Genomic DNA, 27,818 nt, shown 5'->3' on the forward strand with positions numbered 1-27,818 from the left:
ATGTTCATCAAGTGTTGAGCAGACATTATAGTTAACACTATTTTAGGAGTAGTGAGTGTTATTTATCTTTTCCAAAAATATTTTCAAGGAGTTGGGATTCTAAATAATGATTTACTTTGTAATCATGACTTCCATGTATTTAAAATTTTTCTTTTTGACATGTATTAGTTTATGCCTTATCTCATATAAGCCTGTATTATGTGATTCTGTCACTAAATATTTAAATAAGTAATATAGATGTAATAAAGTTGACAATAGCTATATCTTAATTATTAAAATTGACTTTGAAATGTGCTAGGCAGTCATTAGGTACACTCAGAATTTATTCCCTGAAGATAAACTCCTTTTTTGCACTGTTATTATCTGCTGTTTGGAATAATTTATTAAGGAAGTTTTATATTTTATTTAAATATGGACTTCAATCTGATAATTATTCCATATATAGGCTCAAACAGGGCTTTTCTAAAAAGAATCCCCGTTACCCAGAAAGTAGGACTAGCTATTTACAGGTGTTTTCTCATTCTGACTCATAACAGAAGCTGTCACTGAAAGGAAGAGGCAACATAAAGACTGAGAAAATATTCTTTGCCAATATACATGTGATAGAGAGCTAGTGTCTGGACCATACACATACATAAAGAACTAAACACTATGAAAACAACTTGATTAAGAAATATGCTAAGGGAGAAAAATGAATGTTTAAAGGAGAAGACCAATTTGAATAATACATTTTAAAATGACTTCACCCTCTTTAGCCTAAGGGAAATGCAGTTTAAAACTATAAGTTCATCTCACCTCATTCAGAATGGCTTAGAATACTAAAAGAAAAGAGAACGGAATCTGTGGAGGATATGGAGAAAATGAGCATAACACACTTTAGGTGGGAAGGTAAGGAATCATAGAAATCAACTTCAGCTTTCCTTAAAGCACTAGAAAAAGATCAACCATATCACCCAGCTACACCATTTCCAAGTTTTTAAATGCTTACTGGAGTTTTCAAATAATGTCTCATACTCAGGATCCTAAACAGAAAGAAATGCAGTGTTTTCTCATCCATTCATTCTCAGTGACTTTTTCTTGGTGCACACAAACAGGGCAGTAGAAAGAATTGACAATACAGGCAGACCAGGAACACTTGACTATTAGACACTGACCTCTTGTGATCAAATGAAGACAAGAAAACTAAACATTGCTTGTTTCGAAAGACTGGTGGAGTTGCAGAAAAATAAAGACATATTAAGGCATTTTGGACCTCTGTCTGACCTGGGGGCAGCATCCATTGCAGCTAGCCAAGGAAAGTGAATGTGAGACAGATTCCAAGTTTGATAACAAGCAGGAATGGAGATTCTCCTATGCTGGGATAAGCGGTAAATGGATGGTAGAAACCTCAGCTAATTTTTAGCCAGAAACATCTTAAGTTTGCTAGAATCTGTAGTCAGGCTTGGTTAACTAATAGAAAACCTAGAAAGACTGGAGTGTTCTGACGAGGAAAGTCAAAGTTGGTGAGAAAGTCTTTCGAACACATAGGAGTGTGGAATATAAAATGTTCAAAAGAAGGGAAGGGTGGAATAAGTTATTTTTAATTTTATTTGTTCTCTTTGAATCCTTTTGCAACTGGATCTAACAGGACTAACAATCTGCTCTGTGACATTACTGGTCTGACAAATCAGAACTGTGCTCTTTGAACATAAACATCACTTTAACAATTTTCAGTCTTTCTTTACACCTGGCATCTAACGTTATGTGAGAAACATAGAATCATGGAAATGAAAAGGCGTCTTCAGATTTGGATTGCTTAATATAACTATATAGGCAATAATGATACTTTTATTAAATAGGTGAAGATTTTTAAAGGAGACACATTAGAATACTGATATAATACTTATCTAGTATTAAATTCTAGATAAATTATCTAGTCCTAAATTCAATATCTAAAACCAATAGGAGAATCCACTGAAAAGAGATTAGAAAGCCTTTAATAATAAAATGTATCCTTTTATTTTGCTATTCTCCCATGTGTCTCTAGTTGAGTGGAGAGTGTGATACGACTTTCTCACGTACTCTGGTGCCTCACATTTGACCATTTCCCCTGGAGGGGGAGACCTGGTGGCACTCAGAGGAAGGACAGCAAGTAGCCAAGAAGAGACTTGCTACCCTACGAGAATATACAGGGGGACATAATCCCCCTCATGAACAGTCATAGGGGAGGGGAATAATGGGAAAATGGGGGGGAGGAATGGGAGGATACAAGGGATGGGATAAACATTGAGATGTAACAAGAATAAATTAATAAATAAAATAAAATAAAATAAATCAGAGAAATAAAATAAAATAAAATAAAATGTACCATAGTTTAATAGTTATGAATGAGCTACAAAAAGGAAATTTTCAATTAAAATAAGTATGGAATAAAGCTCTAAAAGGACATTTCTCATGTCACATACTTAACACAGCACGTTGATAAATAAGAACACTGATCAAAAATATATTAATGTTAACAAAACTAAATAAAAATAAACTAATAACAAAGATCAGAATTTATGGGACAATGCTAAATATTGCAATGTATGTGCATCAGTGTCTGTGAAGCAAAGAGGATGCAAGATTGGTATTAGTGAAGGTTACTTGGAAATAAAAGGATGCAGCATGCATCTTTGGAGTAGATTTGTTCTGTTGATTAGAACAACTGAAGAGCTGCAGCCTGTCAGGAAAATAGAAACTTTGTGTATATGTCATGGTACCCAGGTATTTCATAAGACTGAAAAGGTGGAATTTTGGAGACTGAAGAATCCATCTGCAGGTCACTTACATTCTTGAAGTGAAGAAAATTATTACTACAAGACCCAACTATACCACTCATGGGCATATACCAGAAAGATAATCCACCGTACAACAAGAAAATTTGCTCAGTTATTTTCATAGCAGTTTTATACTTAATTACCAGACTCTGAAAACAACCAAGATGTCCCTCAACTGAGGATGGATAAAGAAACTGTGGTGCATTTACATAATGGAATACTATTCAGCTATTAAATACAAGGAAATCTTGAAATTTGCAGGCAAATGTTTAGCACTAGAAAAAATCATGCTTAGTGAGGCAACCCAGACCCAGAAAGACACTCATGGTATTTACTAATTTATAAGTGGATATTAGCCGAACACTGATGTCATCCACCCATAGTGGGATCTGGACAGATGTTGGGACTGGACTGGGCAGAGCACTGAGACTTGTATGGAAGAATGGAAGGACCCAGAGAGTTCAGGAGCCCCACAGGAGACCATCAAGGCCTGGTAATCGGGTCCCAGAAGGCCCTATACAAATTGATCCACCAACCTAGGACAATGCATGCATAAAAACTAGACACCTACTCAGATGTAGTCAATGGACAGTTCATTTTTCAAAGACTGGGGAGAGGGGGAGTGGAGATTGCCTCTAACATGAATTATGGTGCCTCTTGACAGGGAGACCCTATGGGTACATAGAGAAAGTTGATGCAGGCTACCTGATCAGATATGATAGGATGTGGTCACATGGTGTGGGAAAATGTCCCCTTCACAGGTCTAGGGGAGGTGAGTAGGGCAGAATAGGGAGGGAGGGTGGGAATGGGAAGATATAAGCAAGAAGATAGCAATCAGGATGAAATATGAATAACTTATAATAAATTTAAAAAATGAAAAAGAACTACAAATACATTTTTAGGATTTGTAAAATTGGGAGGGATGGTGCATAGTTCCATAAGATCTGGCTGAGGCACATTTAAAGTGTGGTGAATGAAAGGAGATGTAAGGCTGTATGTACAGTTTGTGTGTTTTAAATCAGAAGCCACTTAAAACAAAAAGGAAGCAATATTTGGTGTAGTGTGAGGGTTTGCCAAAATGTGATAAGTTGACATGTGATTCTATTGGTTGCATACTTGACTCTCATTTGAAGGCATTATTTTGCAGTATGTGGAATACTTGAGAGGTGGGGATTGATTGTAGGAAGTGGTTCTGATGGTAGATTCTGAGGTCCATAGCCTGGTCTAGATCCTTTCTTGACTATATTTTCTGGTTCACTGAGATATGTGAATGCATCTGCAGCTTCATACTCCAGCTGTTGCAGCGTTACCTGTTAATGTACTGCCGTAGCATGATATACTCTAGAGTTCTAAACTTTTCACCTTCTTCTTGTAAACATATCCACATACCTAAAACTCACATTGTTATTGAGAATCAGAAATAGCTTTTCTTTTTCCTTAATTTTGTTGTCATTTGCCTAAATGCATGCACAAAAGCAAATTTATGAAGAAGAGCTTTGGCTCATAATGTCGGGTAAAGAGTAAGTATAGACAGGACTCATCAACATATTCCACTGAAGACTCCCATCAATAAACTGTGTCTACCATCGACTTCTGTAAACTTTAGTAGCATTTTCTTCTTTTTTTTTTTTTTTTTTTTTTTTTTTGTGCATGTCTATACTCACTTTAGGTTCCAAGTTGATACATTCGTTCTCCTTTGATTTTGTCTTTCATTAAATTACCATCATTTTCATCGGTGAAGAAATGGATGTTTTGTTTGGAAAACATTACTTATGCCTTTAGTGAACTTATGTTGGACTAAGTAGACACCCATATGTGTACAGTTTCTTCACTATTTAATTTATTTATTGATGAAATCCAATTTAAATAATTTAAAATGCAATATTTGACTGTATTTTGTAGTAAAATATGGACTAAATAACTAGGCCCATTTTTCTTTGGACTGTAGTTTCTGATTATTAAACATTTTGTTTCTCTGGCTAGCACAATAGATAGCACTAATAAGCCTGTGATATCTTCCTTTAAATTATATTGTATTTTAGAACCAGTGATTTTTCTTCTTGATTTTTGTGGATAACCCTCTACTCAAAGGAATAGCATGTGAGCATCCATGATATTAGTCATTTTTGTTTCTAACTATAAAACATACTTTACAAGGGATCCTATTTTATCTAAAGTGAAACGTAGTATATTGTGGCATAATCTGCAAACAGAATTTCTGATTTTTAATTCCTACTTCCGGTAAAGTAAAAATATAAAAACTGAATTTATGACGAATCCTTTGAGACACCGATTGTTATTATCTCCTGCCTGTGGTCAGACCTTTGTTTATTGCTTTCTAGTTACCATTTTGTCAGTTACCTGCTGAAATACAGGCTCTGCTGTGTAATTTGTAATTTCCGAGAACTTTGATAAGGCTATTAAACTTACTCTACTGTGCACTGAGAATCCAAAGCCCTGTTAGAGCTACAGTGATGTTAATGCACCATGGTGGTATTTATGGATCACCCAAATCCCTTCGAATTGCAATCGGCAGTAACTCAGGGCGTAATCATAAAGAAGTCCCCAACCATCTGTTTCTGCATCTGGGTGAGGGTAACAAGTTCATAAAAATGGGAAAAAAAAATTAAGAGCAATGGGTGATCACTGGTGACACTTAATGAAAGGTAGTATTACAATGTGCTACTTAAAAATACCTAGGCCCTTGCTTCTTGAGACAAGTAACTTCAGTTATTTTAACCTCAATTAATACTTTCTGTCAGTAATTTGAGATCATCAGTACTGTGATGAAATATTTTCCTGTGTTTACATTTCCAAAAGAAAAATGGACATTACAATAGCCTTTTGATTGTTTCATAAGTATGAACTGGTAAATAGAGAAACTCATAATGGAAACAGAAAAATAATATTTGAAAATAATACACAGAAGTACATACACTGTTATTATTTGATGAATAGAAAGATGAATTTACTAAAATGAATGACAAAGTTAACACATGCCATTTTTTTTTAAAAAATACCGATGAGTAGATATCATATAATTTCACATGCAAACACTTGCTCAATTTATTTTAGAATTATCGAGCCATTTACATCAAGGATCATTTCAAGACACAATAGTTAATATTAAAAACTAATGATATCATCAAAATACATTGTCTCTGGACTAGAGAGATACTCTTAGAGCAAACTGGAATTCTGTTCCTAGGACCCAGTCTGGCTGTCCGCAGTCACTTGTAACCACAGATGCAAGGCACCCTTCTGGTTGCCATGGGTACCTGCACTTGCACACTGACATTCACAATCACACAAAGAAACACATAGGTAAGATGAAAATAACTCTTAACAAAGGACAATTAAAATATTCCTCATTTGTTTCCAATAATTCTATAAACCAGAGGACTTGAAGCAGCTCCAGAGTCATAATGCAAGCTCCTTGTCATGGCGGCAAGTGGATAAACCATGCACACTCATGTGTGCCAAGGGAAGATATTAGGTAGTAAACTCATAGCACACAAGTCTTGTTATTTATTTACATTTATCTCATTGTAAATATCTCTTTGCTTCTTTCAAAAAGCATCTTGAAGGGAAAATCTTTTCTATGGGATTACTGAAGGAAAATTAATGTACTTGCAGTATCCAAAGCTGAATTCAGCATTATGACTTAGAGCTGAGGATGAATGCAGCATATGTAACTCATTTTCTATACTGCTGACAATTTTTCTGAACTGTAGAGGAATTTTAATCCAGCAACATGGATGCTGTGGTAAGTTATTACAGCCAAAGACCTTCTAGGTCTATATAATCTGGCTGGACTACAGTATGATCTGGCTGGAATACAGAGACACTTTTATTACACATCTTAAATCCATAACAATGAAAGTAAGTTCTGTGAGTAGAAGAAGCAACCATGCTTCAAAATGATGTATAATTGAGAGGCAGACAAACTTCTGAATCAGAAAAAGATTGGACAGAGTAAGATATGCCCAAATTCTCAAGAGAACAGAGAAAAAAGAGAGGTGACTTTAAAAGCAGTGTATAATTGAATCCATTTTCATCTTCAGATCTTGAACTGGACAGCTAAGGACAATACGTACAGTAAACTTCGAACCCTTACCCAGATCTAGCCAATGGACATGACATCCTCCACATTGAGTGGAGAGTGGGAACTGACTTTCACACTAACTCTGGTGTCCCATATTTGACCATGTGCCCTGGATGGGGAGGCCTGACAGAACTCAGAGGAAGGATATCAGGCTAGCAAGGGAGACTTGATACCCTATGAGCATATACAGGGGGAGGAGGTCCCCCTCAGTCATGTCATAGGGGAGGGGAGTAAGCTGAAAATGGGAGGGAGGGAAGAATGGGAGGATACAAGGGATGGGATAACAATTGAGATGTAATATGAATAAATTAATAAAATATATTAAAAAAAAAACAAAAACTAAAAACCAACCAAGCAACTACAACAAAAAGAAATCCGTAAAATTGAGGAATAATGACTATATCTTTACTCATCAATAATTACAAATGAATTAAATGTAGATGATTACAAAATAGATTGCATCATAACATTCAAAAGTAGGTATGGACTAATTCTGTAGTAACTGTAAATTTATTATTATTATTATTATTATTATTATTATTATTATTATTATTATTATTAATGAATTAATTGCATGAACAGATAATCAATGTGAACAATTAGTTCCGTGTCAAAAATATAGTTCTTACTCCTAAGATTGATCACATCCATTTTTATCAAATCTTGTTTGAGATGGAATTGTGGTCAAGCCCATGGACACATAGTCTGTGAAACAGAGGCATGTACACATTGTGAGAAAAACAGTAGTGAGGGAAATGCCTACTGATCTTCACAACTGACATGCAGCACATCATTCCTGAGGCCTAATCAGTCCTGTTTAGATACTCTAGAATCTTACAGGCCAGGAAAAAATTATCATAAGTCCAAAAGATCAGGGGATACAGGACTTAATTGGTCTTTATATAAGCAACCATATTTTCTATTAGCTGCATCAGCGCTTGAGGTTACTAAAGCTCACTTAATTGTGGTTATTATTATACATAGAAACTTTCCAAACTATGGATTTAGAATTCTTAAAATTCAGACTTATAGCTTTCCATGCCTCTTTATTAAAATCAGATTTTCTAAGTATAACTGAAACAAGTTACTTGAAGATTGAGATGAGCACTTTCCTGGACTGTAAAAGTAACTGGATTCCACCCTCAACTCTGAAAAATAAACCAATAAAAGCAAGCCTGGTGGTGCTCATCCATACACATGCTACTTGGCCTCTTGAGATAGAGGAATAAAAGTTCAAGGCTTCTGTGACAATTAAAAAGTTCATGTATGCTACAATTTGAGGTCAATATCAGCATAGAAAACCTAGTAACACCAAGTATTTCCACCCTTCCACACAAAGAACAAATAAGAGTGGATATGTGTATATATATATATATATGTGTGTGTGTGTGTGTGTGTGTGTGTGTGTATATATATATATACATATATATATATATATACATATATATATATATATATCATATGTGTGTGTGTGTGTGTGTGTAATGTGTCATTGATAAAGTATTTTTCTAGCACATACAAATCTATGGCTTCAATGCCAAAGATAACAAACTAGATAGATAGATAGATAGATAGATAGATAGATAGGTAATAGATAATAAATAATAATATATACATATATATGCATGAAATAACAAATAAAAGTAGGATCACAAATATACCAGTGCATGTAAGTGCAGAACAACCAATGTTGTTCCTCCTTTTAAAGCCACTAACAAATTGTAGAGTTGTGTTTTCTTGATGTATATATTCAAAAGTTTAATAAGGTAAAATTTCCTAGAGTGTTTTTAGAGACAATAAAATGTATTAAATAATATCTGATACAAATTTCCATGCCCTTGAAAGATATTAATATAATAAGATCTATGGAGTTAAACTTTTCTTTCAATGTGTTGTATGTATAAATTAAATTGATAATCAAGTGATGGTACCAGTCTTGATTTTTCCCCAAGAATAGCCATATATCCTGAACATTTAATATTTGTACATAAAATGAGGTCATCTTATTATTTTCTTATACATGCCAAATATTTTCAGTAAGGCACATTTTTTCTATAATGTCAAGTATGGAAACCAGTGTGTAGCAGAATTATAAATTAAGGTATTAAATAGCGTTACTCTAATTTGGCAGAAAACATTTTATAGTTCTGAAATCGTTTACTGTTGAATGATTCAGACTTCTGAAGAATAAAATATAAAATATAGCCTTCATTTGATAATTGTCCTTATATACAAAGAAAATATAAATAAATGTAGAGAGATGAGAGGGACTGTAGCCTACAATTTTGACATTTTATCATGTATTGGAAGTCTAAGATAAAAATGAGCTTGAGACTGTATTCTCTTTTCTTCAATGAAATATTTGAATGGGATTAAGATACAACCCAATGACAGAATTCATGACAAAAGGACAACAGGAAGGCATATAGCTTTCTAAAAAAAAAAAAAAAAAAAAAAAAAAAAAAAAAAAAAGATAAATACCTCACTTTTAGTTCTCTATATACAGCATGAAAGAGATTAAACAACTACAACCCTGGACACACAGAGAAAGAGACACTAGGGATGGTATTTTGAAGCCTCAAAGCCTACCACAAGTACAATACTTCTTTCAAAAAGGCCAAACCTATTAATCCTTCCCAAACACTTCCACCGACTGGGTACTAAGCATTCAAACACATAAGCCCATGAAGCCTATATTCTCATTCAACAAAGCACGACAGGTATGTATTATAAAGTCAATGACAAATATATGTCTTTCCAAAGAGGTTCATGGAGTTGAAATTTCTAAAAATAACATAAAAAATTCTATTCTTCTGATTGATCTGCCAGGTTTTCATATTTATCTTCCCAAAATTGGACTGAATGTATAAATAGTAATGATAATAATATCCTGCATTAGTAAGACAATTGAAAAGATCACGAAAAGTTTCAGTGAGATATACAGTGTTTCAAACACACTAGAAATATGCTAACTTTTTAGTAGAATCATGAAACGGTGCCTAAGAACCCCAAGTTTCATTATCCTGTAACTTAGATTCTTCTCATATTTGTTTTCTAATAACCTCATACTCATTTACAAGCCAATGAGAGGAGAAGACTCATACATACTTTGACCTGCATTAAGGCTTAGTGTAGGTCGTCGCTTGCTGCCAAAGTAATTGGATTCTGAGACCTTCATGGTGGAGGAAGAAAAATGACTTCCTCAAGTTGTCCTATAACTTCCATTTGTGCTCACAGTCTGCAGTAGTGTGTGTGACACACAGAAAGGAAAGAAAGAAAGAAGAAAGAAAGAAAGAAAGAAAGAAAGAAAGAAGGAAAGAAAGAATAGGAGTACTAAGAAAAGGGTAATTTATTTAATCTGCTCTTTAATTTTAGAACAATTGTCTTTCTCAATGTAATTTTAAAAATACAAATACATGAAAAAATATATAGTTGAATTCAACAAGTAGTAGTAATATGTTCTGTTGGGTCTACTGTATGGAAATCATCAATTCTGTTATATTTGTATGTATTTAAACTCATACTGAGTTTTTTAAAAAAATTTAAGAAATTTTTAGAACCCACAAATCTCTGTCAGAATAGCTAATGAGTTTTGTAGTCAAGAAATGATATGTTATGTTGCAGGTAAATATCTGAAGGATTTTATTGTATTGTGAGAAAGTACAGTGTACAGGTAATCTGAAAAGAATGTAGCCACAAAAATTCAAAATGGAAAATTGAGAGGATTAAGATAAGTTTCATTAAGCTGTTTCATTGTTTCATGAAATCATTCTTTAAAAACAAAACAAGTGAATATATCATGCAAGCACATGATGTATATTAATAAAGCAACAATTTAAAGAAAAATGACAGATGATTTCCCTTGGATTATTGTCTCAATCTTATGTGAAACTGGGGCTGAGGGATTTTCATATAGTGAGGCAGTGCATTAATTTTATAATTTTGCCCTAAGAAATTACTTCAGTTCAGAAACAACATAAGACAAATAAGTTATTCTGCATAAATTACACTTCTGTAGAAATGAAACCCAATGGTTTTCTCCATAGACACTTCCATTTCATTGCTGATTGACAAATGGATGCATCCTCTTTCTTTGGTTCGTGTTTTCTTCCTTCTTACACACCAGCTCCACTAGGAATTCAACATAAAGGCTCATGTTATACAAAGAGTTTAACCTAGGCCTCTTACATATTAAACATGGATGTTCCACCTGAGTTACAGCACCATCCTTACTTTCTTTTTTTTTATTATTATTAATTTACTCTTGTTACATCTCAATGGTTATCCCATCCCTTGTATCCTCCCATTCTTCCCTCCCTCCCATTTTCCCCTTATTCCCCTCCCCTATGACTGTTCCTGAGGGGGACTTCCTCCCCTTGTATATGCTCATAGGATATCAAGTGTCTTCTTGGTAACCTGCTGTCCTTTCTCTGAGTGCCTTACTTTCAGAGTATCATGTGTGGTAGGAAAAAAATGGGAGAACGTACTCCAGGACCATCATGCAGAAACATTGATTTCAGACTAGATTCCAGTCAGAATAAATTTCTTTCAATTTCAATCTCCCAATTAAGTGAGGTTGCCTTGGGAAATTGAAATATATTCTATATATTCATGATCTCTTTAAAATCCTGGTCATCTTTGATCATGGTAGGCACACAAACTTTACAATTCAAATTTACACACCGAACTTAAGACAAACTTTCCACATGATTCTCAGGAACATTCACAGTATATTCACAGCTTCTCTTATTCAACACACAGAATTTTTTACAGCTTATTGAAGATTCCTCATGGTTTCCTTATTTTTGGTGTTCTTTTGAGGCAACACGCGAATACTTTTAACTTCATTTTCTAGTACTGAGCTGCTAAGCCAGATAAGGCAAAGAGAATATTTTATGGCTTAAGTAAGAAATACCCTGAAACAAAGGTATGTGTCTACATTAAATATTTACAATTTACTCTATAGAAATATAAGAAATCAATGGGAGAGGCAAAGAGAAGAAAGCTTATAGCTTTATGCAATAGAGTTATACAAAAATGCCTCAGTATGGGAAGCTGCTGTTGTATACATTATGCTCAGCATTGTCTCCTGTTGATCATTTCTCTCTCCCTGTAGCAGCAGACAGGAAACCCTTTGTAACTAACTTTTCCAAAAGTTGATGGAGTCCTGTGAAAGAGAGAAGGAGTTGCAGGACAACCAAAGACAGTGCACATCAAAGCAGGATGCCCTTGTCCTCAAAACACTATGTCACCCATCAAGGCTTCTCTGATCTCAGTTTTGTCCCATCTTCTGCCCTGAACTTTGTTCCCTCAACAGAGAAGCCACAAAGTTTATGGTTGATGCTATGTGATAAAAAGCTTTCAAACTCAGAAGGACCTTTGGGCTCTAATTAAATGTAATTATAAAACATTTCCCTCAAAGATGATTTTATTTTAACAGGAGAAGATAGTAAGTGGAGAGGTGAGTATGAACAAATTGCATGGAATGCAGAGAGGTAGATGTGACAATCACTTTCATTTATTTTAGATTCAACTTGGAATTATATACAGTACACTGTAAAAGTAAGCGAATATATTAAGTAACAAATTGAGAAATAAAAAGACTTTCTTTTCTTTATGTCCTGCTCTGTATTTACCTTCCCAGTTACAAATGTTTCCTTTTACTGAAGGATATTTTTCTACTACCAGGTTTACAACTTCCATTTTAAATTTATTTTTTACTGAGAACACTTTCTTTTAATACTTTCAACTCGTTCAAGTGGAAAAACTCAATGACGTTACTTAATGCAATGAAAGCCACGTGTCTTAAGTGTTATGATTAGAGGAACTGTTAATTCATCTCTTTTTTTCCTTCTAACTTTCTCTATCATCATTGAGTTAGAAGAAAATGCAATAACTCTATATTGGCAGACGAATCTAAAACTGATAGCCAGGAGTTGTCAAGCTTTGGAGGTCTCAGAATCTGGTAACTTAATTTGCTCTGAGGAATAAAAATGTTTCAACATGGGCTCTAGTGAAGGCACAAGGAGGCAAGTAACTCTGTCACCTCCATATTCTGGCTGATTAGTTAGCTTTTGAAAAGATAAAATACATGTACTATTCTCCCTGGTTTATATTAACTATATCACATCACTAAGAATGACACATGACAAGGTGGTAGTTTCTTTTTAGTTTCTTCCGTTCCAGATTTGTAATAAGGAATCTGATAGCTAGAAAAAAAATATGATTGTGATTTTTACAAGGTAAACCCAAACCAAATAAAGTATCACATAAACCCCGCTTTCATGAAATAACAAAGGCTATCTTTTCAAATGAAAAAAAAAAAAAAAGATAACTGCATCTTACTTGGAGAGTATTCGTTATGACTATTGTTCAACATTATTCTCAATTCACACCACTGCAGAACAACACCCATGTACGTATTTGAAAAGTTGTTACTGAATCAAATACATTTGCAAAAGTAACACAATGATAAAAAAAAAAAAAGCAGGGCCTTATTTTTCTCTGATTTTTTTTTTAAAGAAAACAAATGGAAACATCAGACCTTCACATTGTTTATGTATTTCTCCACCATCTCATGTTCACTGCATGCAGATCTGCTACTATCCATCACTCTCCAACGATCTTCACACACTACTGAGAATTCAAAGATGTCCTTGTGAATGCTACTCATGACCGTAAGACACATTCTCAGCAAAGGAAAGAGATTTTTATAAATAAATGACATGTTGATGATCGGTCATAATGATTACTCCTAAATATAATAAATTTCATTAGGAATGTTTATAAAACTACAGCTGAAATGGCTTGAAATACGGACATAGCATATACTCAATGGTGTATCTTCACAGAATCCCTTTGAGTCACCACATGCTAAGGTTATGAATGTTTTATTTTTATTATGAGGATTACGCTTTGAAACAATCTATTTAAATAATCAAAAGTACCATTTTATTCTATTTTCAGTGTTAATGATAATTATTGAATTAATTATAAGGTAAAAATTTATAGAATTAAAATTTCCACTTCTTGAATGGATACTTTAGTTTTACAGACTACATGTAGAAATAGTATGATTATTTATGTTGTAATTTTCAAATATCTAATAGATAATTAAAACCAAAATGTGCTAAATACAATGTGTTAAGATCACACACTTTCCATTTAAATGTTTGAGAAATTATAACATAGAAAGCATTCAAGAAAAAGAGTGTTTTAAGAAACTATGACTAATTTAACCTTTAAGTTATTTTTAAAGTATTATAAAGTACTTTAAATTATCCATTTCAGGTGTTACCACTAGAAAGTTTCTACATACACAAGCATTATCCACAGATTTTTTTTCCATGAAAATATTATTTTTCTCATTAATAAATGCTTTTTAAAAAGGTTAAAGGGACACTATTCTGCTAGACCAAAGCATATCTTTTGGGACAATAAGCACAGTGGAATAATAGTATTTTCTATGATGGGGTATAATATAAGCAGTGAGTCTTTTTAGCATAAGGATCATCTTGCAAAATATATGTGTGTAATTTAAATGTAGTTATTATAAAAGTCAGCAATAAGATAGAATAAAGACATTAACTTATAGGTATTTTAAAAATATTTTACTTTATGTGTATGTATGTTGTGAATGTGTTTGCAAGTGTACTAAGTCTAGTGCCTACAGCAGCCTGGAGTGGCATCTGATCCACTGAAATTGGTATTAAAGGTGTTCGTGACCCACCATGTGGCTCCTGGAGACCAAACCCAGGTCCTTTATAAGAGCAGTCAGTGTTCTTTACTGCTGCATGTATGTGATTTAAAAATAATTATAAAGTATCTCCACAACTTACAAAATGAGTAATTCTAAAAACTAACAGTTATAAAAATTATATTTTATAGAAACATGAAACATAAAAACATTTTAAAAATATTAGTAATTGAGCTGCAACAAAAAGATGAATGAATCTCACAGTTTTATAATGTCATAATAAGATCCACATTGATCATTTTAAGAATCCTCATTAAAACTGGCCAAGCCATATTTGTGGATTAAGCACATATACAGACAGTTCACAGTTTTGCTCTAACTTTTCTTCTGAATAATTTTAATAACTTGAAATTCCAGAAAGTATACTAGATGCCCTTATCTTATATATAAGTAATGATTCTTTTTAAACAGTTTCACAATACGATATCAGGTTTTATGACAAAGGTTATGTGTGTTTGTGTGTATATTTATAGTTTGTGTGGATACATAATTTGAAGTGATACTTACACTACAGAACCTCAGAAAGACTGAGTTTTAAAATACCTATATCAATGTAATATATCAGTTTTCATTATTACTTTACTTTATTGTTTTACTAAATAAATATTGATACAGTACTATAATGTGCTCAGTACTGTTATATGGTTAACAAATATTACTATCATTCATCTTCAAAATAAGAAAACTTATTAATTAAGGATTGCTAAGTCAAATTTTCTAGAGATTACTCAGTGTGTGTGTGTATTTGTTGTTGGGAAGTTTTTAGTAGTCAAGAAATTAAGTAATTTCTTAATTTATTTACTTATTTGTTTGTTTTAGGGTTTAGCTGTTGAGTCAAGCTAAGGGAAATATGATGGAATGGTCATGGCATTGCTTGTGAATCTCATCTAACAAAAGCACTAATGTGAAATATGTTTCTTTCACTGTATTTAACATTTCTGCCTTGATGTAAAAAATGTCCCCAAGTTCTTTCTCTTTTGTCATTCAAAATATTCATTCCAATTCACACTCAAATAATTATATTCTGCTGAGGATGTTCCACAAACTTATTTAAAATGAACTCATTCTAAGTTAAAGCAGTTGGAAAGCATTATGTACTGCAATATAGGAACACATGAAATTAGGGAAAAGTAAAATTCTTTGAGACCAGGCAGGCTTTCTCACTTTAGGTGAACAACTTACAAAACAGGAGTGGGAAAATGAATGGCCATGAAATCTATCCCAGCTGATGGCTTCCAAGTCCTTTGCCTCGCAAACCTGAATAATGATTCTCACTGATACTTGAATTTTTTTTTTTTAAAAAGAGGTTTATAATAAGTTCATAGGTAAAAGCTTTTGAAATGAAGAACAAGAAGATCTGCAAAGCAAGTGCAGTTTCAAAGACCTGGGCTTGGACCTTAGGAGGAACCCACCTAATGGTTAATAAAGCTTTTAGGTTTATGATGGTCCATGAGGGGTCAATCTCAGAAAGAGAATTTACAAGGCATTCTAGAAATTCCATTTTGGTTATGTCTACTCATAGTGATTCCAGGGAGTGGCACTCTTTCATTTTGAGTTAAAGGGGAAGAGAGATAACAATAAACCAGAACCTTAAAACACATCTGGCCTTTCTAAACTCTGACAAGGAAAATGCCAAGGACACTTCCACCTTCCAGCTAAGGAGTAGTATCAGAGCTGCTCATTTCTAAGGTCCTGTCCCTACACTGTGTGGGAACTTTCTATCTTATAATTCACCACTATTAGTTACTTTTGTATAGCGGTGGAGAAATACTTGAGAAACTTAAGGGCGGAAAGATATATTTTGGCAGACAGTTGGAATAGTTTGACTCCATCATGTCATGGAGGACATGGTAGAGTATAATCAATCATAATGTGGCTATTATAAATATTGACATCTGAAATAAGCAAAACACACAAAGTTTCCAAAGTAATAAGGAGAGTTTTAGTTAGAACGCACTCTAAATTAACTCAAATTAAAGTAGTTAAGACACTCTTGGTCAGACTTCTTAGTTATATTTTGGTCCATTTTTTTGTTTTGTTTTGTTTTGGTTTTGGTTTTTGTTTGTTTGTTTGTTTTGAGATTACTCAGTGAATGTGTTTCATGTTTGGCTAATAAAGTAATTTTTATAATGAGGATTGATGTAATTTTTCATTACTGATACCATAAGAAATATATATTTTTCAGAAGTAGATATTACTTAACACAAAGTATTATATACAGTTTGGAGAGAATTCCTTACTTAAATAAAAATTAAGTTCATTAAAATGAAGTATTAAACTCAAACACTGTATAAAGGTTCTTATAGAATGCTAATTTTCAGTGGTAAGTTTTATTTTCTTACTGAAATGAAATTAGTTAGAAGTAAGTAAAAAGCTCTTGTCTGTGCCTAGGAAGTTTTTCTCCTGTTTTTTCTCTAGCATTTTTACAACAAGAAAATTGTGGCATTTATAAGGAAATGGATGAAACTATGTATAATATTAAGCTATAGGAGTAATGCAATATGGACATCCAAGCATAGGTTTGTTGTTTTCAACTGCTTAAAGAATTAAAGGATGAAAGATTTGTAAGTCAAGCAATGGCAAAATTGATTCAAAGACAACAATTTTATTGGAGTTCAAAAGAAAATCCTAGGAACAAGTAAGCTACATATCTCAGCTGCTTCCAGGAAAAAGGAAGTGAATAAAAGCAGCAACCATAAAAGTAAAAACAGGATGGAGCTGGAGAGATGGCTCAGAGGCTAAGAGAACTGTCTGTTTTTCCTAAAGTTCCTGAGTTCAATTCCCAGCAACCACATGGTGGCTCACAACAATCTTTAATGAGATTTGGTACTCGCTTCTGGCTTGGAGGCAGAATACCATATAAAAAAATAAATGAATCTTAAAAAACTGAGAACAGGAATGTGTTAAATGCCATGGAAGTCAGTAACATGATGATGTGGGAATGTTTAGATAAAGAGAGAGAAAACATTAGGGAAAATATGATTAGAAAAAAAAAGACAGAACAAAATAATAAAAGTTTTGCCTTTGCTAATAATTCAGAAAGGCAGACAGATCTTTTTGTAAGAGGCGCATTGGAGGCAGGAATTTTAGGAAAGAAAGCTACAACCTCTCGTTAGATGTATATTTATACACCTCTATAATAATCCTTGATTTCTATATATTACTCATGTACATTTGTATGCATAACCATGAACACACATATGTAAATATATAATATAAAAGAAGCAAGATTACATAGGAAAGGGAGAATGAGTAGAGTAGGGGAGAAAGGGAGTCTATGGTCAAAGAACAAGATATACTTGAATAAAATGTTTCTGCTGGCCATGCTTGCCTGGGGATTAGGTAGGCCACCATCCTTCTTCCTCTGGTTCTTTACAAACAATGCCAAAGGCCTATCCTCATTTCTGTAGCCATTTGCAGGGTCCTGTATATCCTTTCAGCATCACTTCGCTAAGTAATCTACAGAATCTCATGGCACACCAAGCTTTCCTTTTTCCCATATTCCCATCAGCCATCCAGTTTCTAGCTCACATCCATCCCATTTTATCAGTCCTCAATATCTAGAAACACTTCCTACTCAGTGTCCAGTGCTACACCAGGCAAGGAAAGAGAAACATTCCTCAAAGGTCACCTCACAGTCACAACACTTTCATAAAATCCAGAGTGGACAACACAAATCAAACAATGCAATACTCTCTGTCCTGGATAATTTTATTCTAACCTAACCCAATTTAGAGTCATTTGAGAAGAGAACTGAGAAAATGCTTCCATAAGATCAGGCATTAGGCATGTCTGTAGCGGAAGTTTTAACTTAGTGATTGATGTAGGAGAGTACAGCTCATTGTGGGTTTAGACACCTCTGGGCTAATGGTTCTTAGTCCTATAAAAAAGCAGGCTGAGGAAACCATAAGGAGCTAGTCAGGAAAAGGCACACATAGCCTCTACATCAGCTGTTGCCTCCAGGTTTCTGTCCTGTTGAGTTCCTGTCTGGAAAAGGTATCATATAAATAGAATAAAGAAATAAGCCCATATAACCATTTTAATATTTGACAAAAGTAGATTTCAAGCCAAAGCTATTCATATATAGAGAGAAGAAAAGTCCACCAAAAGGACATTACAATCCTAAACACCTAAGTACCAAACACAAAGGCACCCATTTTCACACACACATAAACACACACATAGGATCCAAGATGGCGGCGAGCAGTGTGGACCGCGTTTGGAGGCTCCAGTGAACAATTCAGGTAATTGCACAGATTTCTGAGCCAGGAACACCGAGGTCCGAACATCACGGCAGCGGGAGTGCTCCACGATTTGGAGAGACCAGGGTGCGGAGGACCTGCGTGCCCCTGCACACGGGAGGAGCGTGGATTTTCTCTGATCAGAGCGGCAGAGGCAGCAGCACCAGCGGCACCAGCAGTGGTGGCTGAGGTAGGAAGCTCATAGCCTTCCGGTGGAGGTGATTGGTGTGGTGGCTGGTGGGAGTTGCTGTGGGAGAGGGGACACGGGGCAGGATTTGGGTCGCGTGGAGCCTTTGGACACAGACTGGACCCGGCGGACAGTTTGGCCCCAGAGTCCCGGGTACTGGCCCAGCCCAGCAAGCAATTCTGCCCGAGGCACTAACTCAGCTTCAACCACAGCTCCCCGGCTGTGGCGCAGGCTTAGTTGAGCACGCAGCTCCACACTAGGCAGCACCTCGGCTCAGCGGCAGCTCCCCTGCGGTGACACAGTCTGGGCGAAGTACTTGGTTCCACCATTGGCGCTAACTCAGAGCAGCCGCAGTTCTCCTGCTGTGGCGCAGGCTTGGCCGAGCACTCAGTTCCACACTAAGCAACACCTCAGCTCAGTGGCAGCTCCCCTGCAGTGACACAGTCTGGGCGGAGCACTTGGTTCCAACATTGGCGCTAACTCAGAGCAGCCGTGGCGCAGACTTGGTGGCGTGCACAGTTCCATCCTAGGTACCACCTCAGCTCAGCGGCAGCTCCCCTGCGGAGACACAGTCTGGGCTGAGCACTTGGTTCCACCACTGGCGCTAACTCAGAGCAGCCGCAGTTCTCCTGCTGCGGTGCAGGCTGGACAGAGCACTCGGTTCCACCAGCTCTAAGACTCTGGTTGGACACAGTGTGCAGTTTGAATCCAGAATTCCTGGCTGAGATTGGTGGACAGTTTGGGCCCTGAGTCAGTAACTGACCACAGCATGCACATTGGGCCAAAAGGCCCTAGCGGAGCTTGGTGCGTAGTCCCAGCCCAAAAATTCTGGCTGGACCCTGTGTGCATTTTGGGCCCCGAATCCCTAGCTGAGCTTGGCAGACGGTTCAGGCCCTGAGAATCTAGCTGAGTTCAGCCCGTGGTTCGGGCCCAGTGTTCCTGGTTGGACTTGGCAGGGAACACAGAAGGCTGTGGATACCTTGGCCTGACCCAACGCTCATTCAGAGACCCAGAATATTGCAGGATCCACAGCACAGGGGGGCTGAAGATCACTGGCTGTGAGAGACCAGAACAACAGGGCTAACCTCCTAACATCCACACCAGTGAAGCTTTGAGCTCGCAGCCTACGGAAATCGTGAGAAAACAAGTGAATCTATCGTCAAACACCCTCCATCCAACTCTGGAAGCTACCCAACAAAAACAAAGACGGCAAGATGTCTAAAGGTCAACGAAAAAGCATACGCGAAAAAACCCCAAAACAACACGGCGTCTCCAGTTTCCAGCTATCCCAAAGAAAACAACCCAGAGAACTCAAATACAATGGAAATACAAGAAAATGATCTCAAATCCTTAGTAATGAGGATGATAATGGAGGAAACAAATAAAATTCGTAATCAAATACAGGAAGACGCAGACAAACAGGTGAGAGACATAAAAGAAGCACATAGAGTGGAACTGGAAAAATTGCAGGGAAACGCAAACAACCAGATGAAAGAAATAAATAAAACGGTTCAAGCTCTGAAGACCTATAGACAATGGAAGAAACTCAGGAATATACAAACAATCAGATGAAAGAAATCAAAAAATCAGTTCAAGATCTGAAAATGAAAATGGATTCAATGATAAAGACACAGACAGAAGAAAAACAAGAATGTGAGACCTCAGAGAAGAAGGCGAGCAAAACAGAGGTGAGCTTTCTAACAGAATCCAAGAGATGGAAGAATGAATCTCAGGTCTAGAAGATACAATCACAGATATTGAATCAACCATTAAAGAAAATGCCAAATCTGGAAAACTCCTGACACAAAACATCCAAGAAATTAAGGACACCATGAAAAGAAAAAATCTGAGGATAATAGGCATTGAAGAAAGAGAAGACATCAGACTCGAGGGCCCAGAAACTATTCTCAACAAAACCATAGAAGAAAATTTCCCCAATCTAAAGAAAGAAATGCCTATAAACATACAAAAGGCCTACAGAACACCAAATAGAATTGACCAGAAAAGAAAAACTGCCCGCCACATAATAATCAAAACACAAACCATGAAGAACAAAGAAAAAATATTAAAAGCTGCAAGGGAAAAGGGCCAAATAACATTTAATGGTAAACCTATCAGAATTACACCCGACTTCTCAGCAGAGACCATAAAAGCAAGAAGGGCCTGGACAGAGATCCTGCAAACCCTAAGAGACCACAGAGGCCAGGCCAGACTACTTTACCCAGCAAAATTATCAATAACCATTGATGGAGAAAACAAAATATTCCATGACAAAAACAAATTCAAACAGTACCTATCCACAAATCCATCTTTACAGAAGGTACTAGAAGGAAGACTCCATCCCAAAGGGTCAAGCTACAACCAAAACTACCCAGGAAATAGATAACTATCTCATGGCAAAACACAACTACACAAACGCTCGACTGGAAACAACATCAAAATTAAGACTCTTAACAGTCACTGGTCATTAATATCTCTCAACATCAATGGTCTCAATTCTCCAATAAAAAGACACAGACTAACTGAATGGAGGCATAAAGAAGATACAACATTCTTCTGCATTCAAGAAACACATCTCACCCATAATGAAATGTAAAAAAATATTCCAAGCAAATGGTCACCAGAAGCAAGCAGGCGTAGCCATTTTAGTATCAAACAAAATAGACGTTCAACCAAAATTAATCAAAAGGGATGAGGAAGGACACTTCATACTCATCAAAGGTAAAGTCAACCAAGATGACATCACAATTCTGAACATCTATGCTCCCAATACAAGGGCAACCACATTTGTAAAAGATCTCCTGAAAAAGCTTAAACCACACATCGATCCCCACACAATAATAGTGGGAGACTTCAACACCCCACTCTCACTGAAGGATAAGTCATTGAAACAGAAACTAAGCCGAGAAATAACATCATTAACCAATGCCATGGGTCAAATGGATCTAACAGATATCTATAGAACCTTTCACCCAAACAAGAAAGAATACGCCTTCTTCTCTGCACCCCATGGAACCTTCTCCAAAATTGATCACATCGTAGGTCACAAAGCAAGCCTCAATAGATACAAGAGGCATGAAATAATACCTTGTATCCTGTCAGATCACCATGCTCTTAGGCTGCAATTCAACAACAACAAAAATAACAAAAAGCCTACACGTATGTGGAAACTAAACAACTCTCTGCTAAATGACACCTGGGTCAGGGAAGAAATAAAGAAAGAAATCAAGGAGTTTCTGAAATTCAATGAAAATGAAGAAACAACATACCCAAATTTGTGGGATACATTGAAAGCAGTGTTAAGAGGAAAATTCATAGCACTAAGTGCCTTTGGAAACATCTCACATAAGCATCTTAACAACACAACTGGAAGCCCTAGAAAAAAAAGAAGCAGAAACACCGAAGAGGAGTAGATGCCTGGAAATAATCAAACTCAGGGCTGAAATTAACAAATTATTAACAAAGAAAACAGTCCAAAGACTCAACAAAACCAAGAGGTGGTTTTTGAGAAAATCAACAAGATAGACAGACCGTTAGCCAAACTAACTAAAAGGCAGAGGGACAGTATTGAAATCAACAAAACCAGAAATAAAAAGGGAGACATAACAACAGACACTGAAGAAATTCAAAGAATCATAAGATCCTACTTTGAAGGCATATACGCCACAAAATTTGAAAATCTAAGGGAAATGGACGATTTTCTTGATCAATTTCACTTGCCGAAGGTGAATGAAGACCAGATAAACAAGCTAAATAGTCCCATTTCCCCTACAGAAATAGAAGCAATCATCGATGGTCTCCCAACCAAAAAAAGCCCAGAGCCAGATGGTTTCAGTGCAGAATTCTACCAGACGTTTAAGGGTGAGCTAATACCGATACTCTTCAAGCTACTCCAAAAGATAGAAATGGATGGAAAATTACCAAATTCATTCTATGAGGCCATAGTCTCATTGATACCTAAACCTTCAAAGACTCAACAAAGAAAGTGAATTTCAGACCAATTTCTCTTATGAACATAGATGCAAAAATACTAAATAAAATACTTGCAAAACAAACACAGGAACACATCAAAGATATCATTCATCATGACCAAGTAGGCTTCATTCCAGGCATTCAGGGATGGTTTAATATACGGAAATCCATCAATGTAATCCACCATATAAACAAACTGAAAATTAAAAACCACATGTTCATCTCCTTGGATGCAGAGAATGCATTTGATAAAATTCAACACCTATTCATGTTTAAAGTTTTAGAGAGATCGGGGATACAAGGCACTCTCCTCAACATAATAAATGCTATATACAGCAAGCCAATAGCCAAAATAAAAATAAATGGTGAGATACTCAAGGAAATTCCTCTAAAATCAGGAAGAAGGCAAGGCTGCCCACTCTCTCCATATCTCTTCAATATAGTACTCGAAGTTCTAGCCAGAGCAATAAGACAACAAAAGGAGATCAAGGGCATCCAAATGGGAAAGGAGGAAGTCAAATCATCCCTATTTGCAGATGATATGATAGTGTACATAAGTGACCCTCAAAATTCCACCAGAGAACTCCTACAGCTGATAAACACCTTCAGCAAATTGGTTGGATACAAAATTAATTCAAAAAAGTCTGTAGCCTTCCTATACACAAATGACAAGCTTGCAGAGGAAGAAATTAGGAAAACCACACCCTTCACATTAGCCACAAGCAATATAAAATATCTAGGAGTTACCCTAACTAACCAAGTGAAGGACTTGTATGAAAAAAATTTTAAAACTCTGAAGAAAGAGATTGAAGATGACCTGAGAAGATGGCATGATCTTCCTTGCTCATGGATCGGGAGAATTAACATAGTAAAAATGGCCATCCTACCAAAAGCAATCTACAGATTCAATGCAATCCCTATCAAAATAACTACACAATTTTTTAAAGACATTGAAAGTTCAATTATGAACTTCCTATGGAAAAACAAAAAACCCAGAATAGCTAAAACAATCTTGTACAATAAAAGGTGCTTCGGAGGAATCTCCATACCTGATTTCAAACTGTACTATAAAGCAATAGTAATTAAAACAGCATGGTACTGGCACAGCAACAGGCTGGTTGATCAGTGGAATCGAATCGAAGACCCAGATATGAATCCACACACATATGGTCACTAGATTTTTGACAAAGAAGCCAAATCCATTCAATGGAAAAAGGATAGCATCTTCAAAAAATGATGCTGGTCTAACTGGAGGTCTATGTGTAAAAAAATGAAACTGGACCCATATTTGTCACCTTGCACAAAACTCAAATCCAAGTGGATTAAAGACCTCAACATGAAACCAGAGACACTAAGCCACTTAGAGGAAAAAGTGGGAAAGAGCCTGGAACATATTGGCACAGGAGACAACTTCCTGAACAGAACACCAACGGCCCAGGCCTTAATGTCAACCATTAATAAATGGGACCTCATGAGGCTGAGAAGCTTCTGTAAGGCAGGAGACACTGTCAAGAGAACAAAGCGACAGCCTACAGACTGGGAAAAAATCTTCACCAACCCTACATCTGACAAAGGTCTAATATCCAAAATATATAAAGAACTCAAGAAATTAAACACCACCAAACCGAATAACCCAATTGAGAAATGGGGCTTGGAACTAAACAGAGAATTCTCAACAGAGGAGTATCAAATGGCTGAGAAACACTTAAAGAAATGCTCAACCTCCTTAGTCATCAGGGAAATGCAAATCAAAACAACTCTGAGATTCCATCTTACACCCATCAGAATGGCTAAGGTCAAAAACTCAAGCGACACCACATGCTGGCGAGGATGTGGGGAGAGAAGAACCCTCCTTCATTGCTGGTGGGAATGCAAACTAGTACAACCACTTTGGAAATCTATCTGGTGCTATCTCAGAAAAATGGGAATAGGGCTTCCTCAAGACCCAGCTATTCCACTCCCTGGAATATACCCAGAAGATGCTCCAGCACACAACAAGAAAATTTGCTCCACCATGTTCATAGCAGCCTTATTCATAATAGCCAGAACATGGAAACAGCCTGAGTGTCCCTCAGTAGAAGAATGGATAAAGAAACTGTGGTACATATACACTATGGAATACTACTCAGCTATTAAAAACAAGGAATTCCCGAAATTTGTGGATAAATGGATTGACCTAGAAATGATCATAATGAGTGAGTTAACCCAGAAGCAGAACGAATCAAATGGTATATACCCACTTATATCTGCATACTAGCCCAAGGGTCATGTCCCACGAAAGCCTTCACTTACCAGGAAACTGGGTAAGAGGGGAAGGTATCCTATTGGGACTGTAAATGAGAGACGCATGGGATAATAGCAAAATAAAAGGATACAGAGGGTCCTAGAAATCTACAAGTAGAACAAAATGATAGGTAGATTTGGGCCCAGGGGTCCCGCTCAAACTAAGGCACCAGCCAAGGACAATACAGGCTTTAAACCCCTTCCCAGATCTAGCCAATGGTCAGAATATTCTCCACAGTTGAGTCGAGAGTGTGATATGACTTTTTCACGTACTATGGTGCCTCACATTTGACCATGTCCCCTGGAGGGGGAGACCTGGTGGCACTCAGAGGAAGGACAGCAGGTAGCCAAGAAGAGACTTGATACCCTATGAGAATATATAGGGGGAGGTAATCCCCCTCAGGAACAGTCATAGGGGAGGGGAATAATGAGAAAATGGGGGGGGGAATGGGAGGATACAAGGAATGGGATAAACATTGAGATGTAACAAGAATAAATTAATAAAAAAAAAGAAAAAAAATTAAAAAAAACCACACACACATACACACAAACACACACACCAAACAAACAAAAAAACAAACCAAAACAAAAGCACTACTACAGCTGAAGTCATGTGTGACCCTCTCACAGAGATAACAGTAGATTTCAGGACCCCACACTAACAAATAGACAACTATGTCATCTAGAGAAAGATAAAAATGCTGGAGTTAAATGATATCATAGAGCAAATAAGTATTTACATATTTTTTTACCCATATACAGATGAATATATGTTTTTCTCATAAGCTCATGAAACTTTCTGAAAATTAATCACACACAAAGCAAATCTCAACACATTTAAGAAAATTGAAAAAGCACCCTACATGCTAGCTGACCAGCAGTGATGAGAGATGGGTGCCAACAACCTGAGAATAACAACAAATTTATAAACTCCACTTACTACTGAATGATAACTAGGTCACAACAAAATTATAAAGAAAATTTTATTTTTTAAGAATAGAATAAAATGAAAACACCACAAACAAAAACTGATGATGGAAGATAATTTAAGGCATTTGAAGGGGCACGGTCATAGAATTAAGTGGCAATATTAAAAAATAAAACTGAAAGGAACAATTAGAGGGATTACATAGTAGCATATTAACAATACGCCTGAAAGTTATAGTAAAAAGAGGCAATAACCCAAATGGAGTAGATTTTAAGAAATAATATCTATTTTGGCTGAAACCAAAAGAATAAATTACATGAGATATATGAATTAACAAATTTAAATTAATACCAGCAATTTAAACATCCTTATAATCCTTACTCAACTAGAAACAATCATTTAAAGCCTCACAAAAAATAAAGCCAGGGCCAGATAGATTCTGTGCAGAATCATACTAGCCTTTCAATGAATAATTAACACAAAAACTTTTCAAATTATACTTCAAAGTAGAAGAAACAATGCCAATTGTTCCATAAACCTACAGTTACCATGATATAATAATCATATAAAGATCTAACAAAGGAAGAGAACTAGAGATCAATTTTTATTATGAATATTGATGCAAAAACTCTCACAAAAATACTTGCCAGCCAAGTTTAAGAACACATCTAGAAGACTGTGCACCATGATCAAACAGGATTCATCCAAGATATTCAGGGATGATTCAAAATAAGAAAAACAATAAATATAATTTGCTCTTTGGCGGACAAAAGCACATGTTGTCTTATGAAATGCTGTAAAGACCTTTGATAAAAGCCAACACTGCTTCTTGATGAATGCCCTGGAGAAGTTAGAGATACAAGGGACATACCTAAACATAATAAAAATAACTTACAGGAAGCTTTCAACAATCATCATCCTAAATATAGAACAATATAACCATTTACACTAAAATCAAGAGCAAAACAGCAGTAATCCACATTCTCTATTCCTATTCTACTTCATGCCTTTAAGTCTTAGCTAGAGCATTTAGAAAATTAGAAAAGATCAAATGGACACAATCAAGAAAGGAGGAACTCAAATACTCTATGTTTGCAGGTGATATGATAACACAAATTATCCTAAAAGTTCCACCAGGAAGTTTTTGTATCGGATAAGCACAACTATTACAGTGGCAGAATACAAATTAACACACAAAAATCAGTAGCTTTCCTATGCACAGTTGACAAATGTACTGAGAAAGAAATTAGGGAAATGATACCTATTACAATAGCCTGCACAACCAAATATGAAATAAAATATCTTCAGAAAATGCTAACCAAACAAGCAAAATATATGTACAATAAAACATGTAATAAATGGAAAGAACAATTAGGTAGTGGAAAGATCTCACATACTCATGATTTGATAGGATTAATATAATGAACATGACCAACCTGCAGATTCAATTAAAACTTTATCCATATTCCAACACAATTCACTGAAATTGAAAGGACAGTTATCAGCTTCTCATGAAAACACAATACACATACACACATGCCAAAGCAA

The sequence above is a fragment of the Acomys russatus genome, chromosome 12 (genome assembly GCF_903995435.1).
Source record: "Acomys russatus chromosome 12, mAcoRus1.1, whole genome shotgun sequence".
Classification (NCBI taxonomy): Eukaryota; Metazoa; Chordata; class Mammalia; order Rodentia; family Muridae; genus Acomys; species Acomys russatus.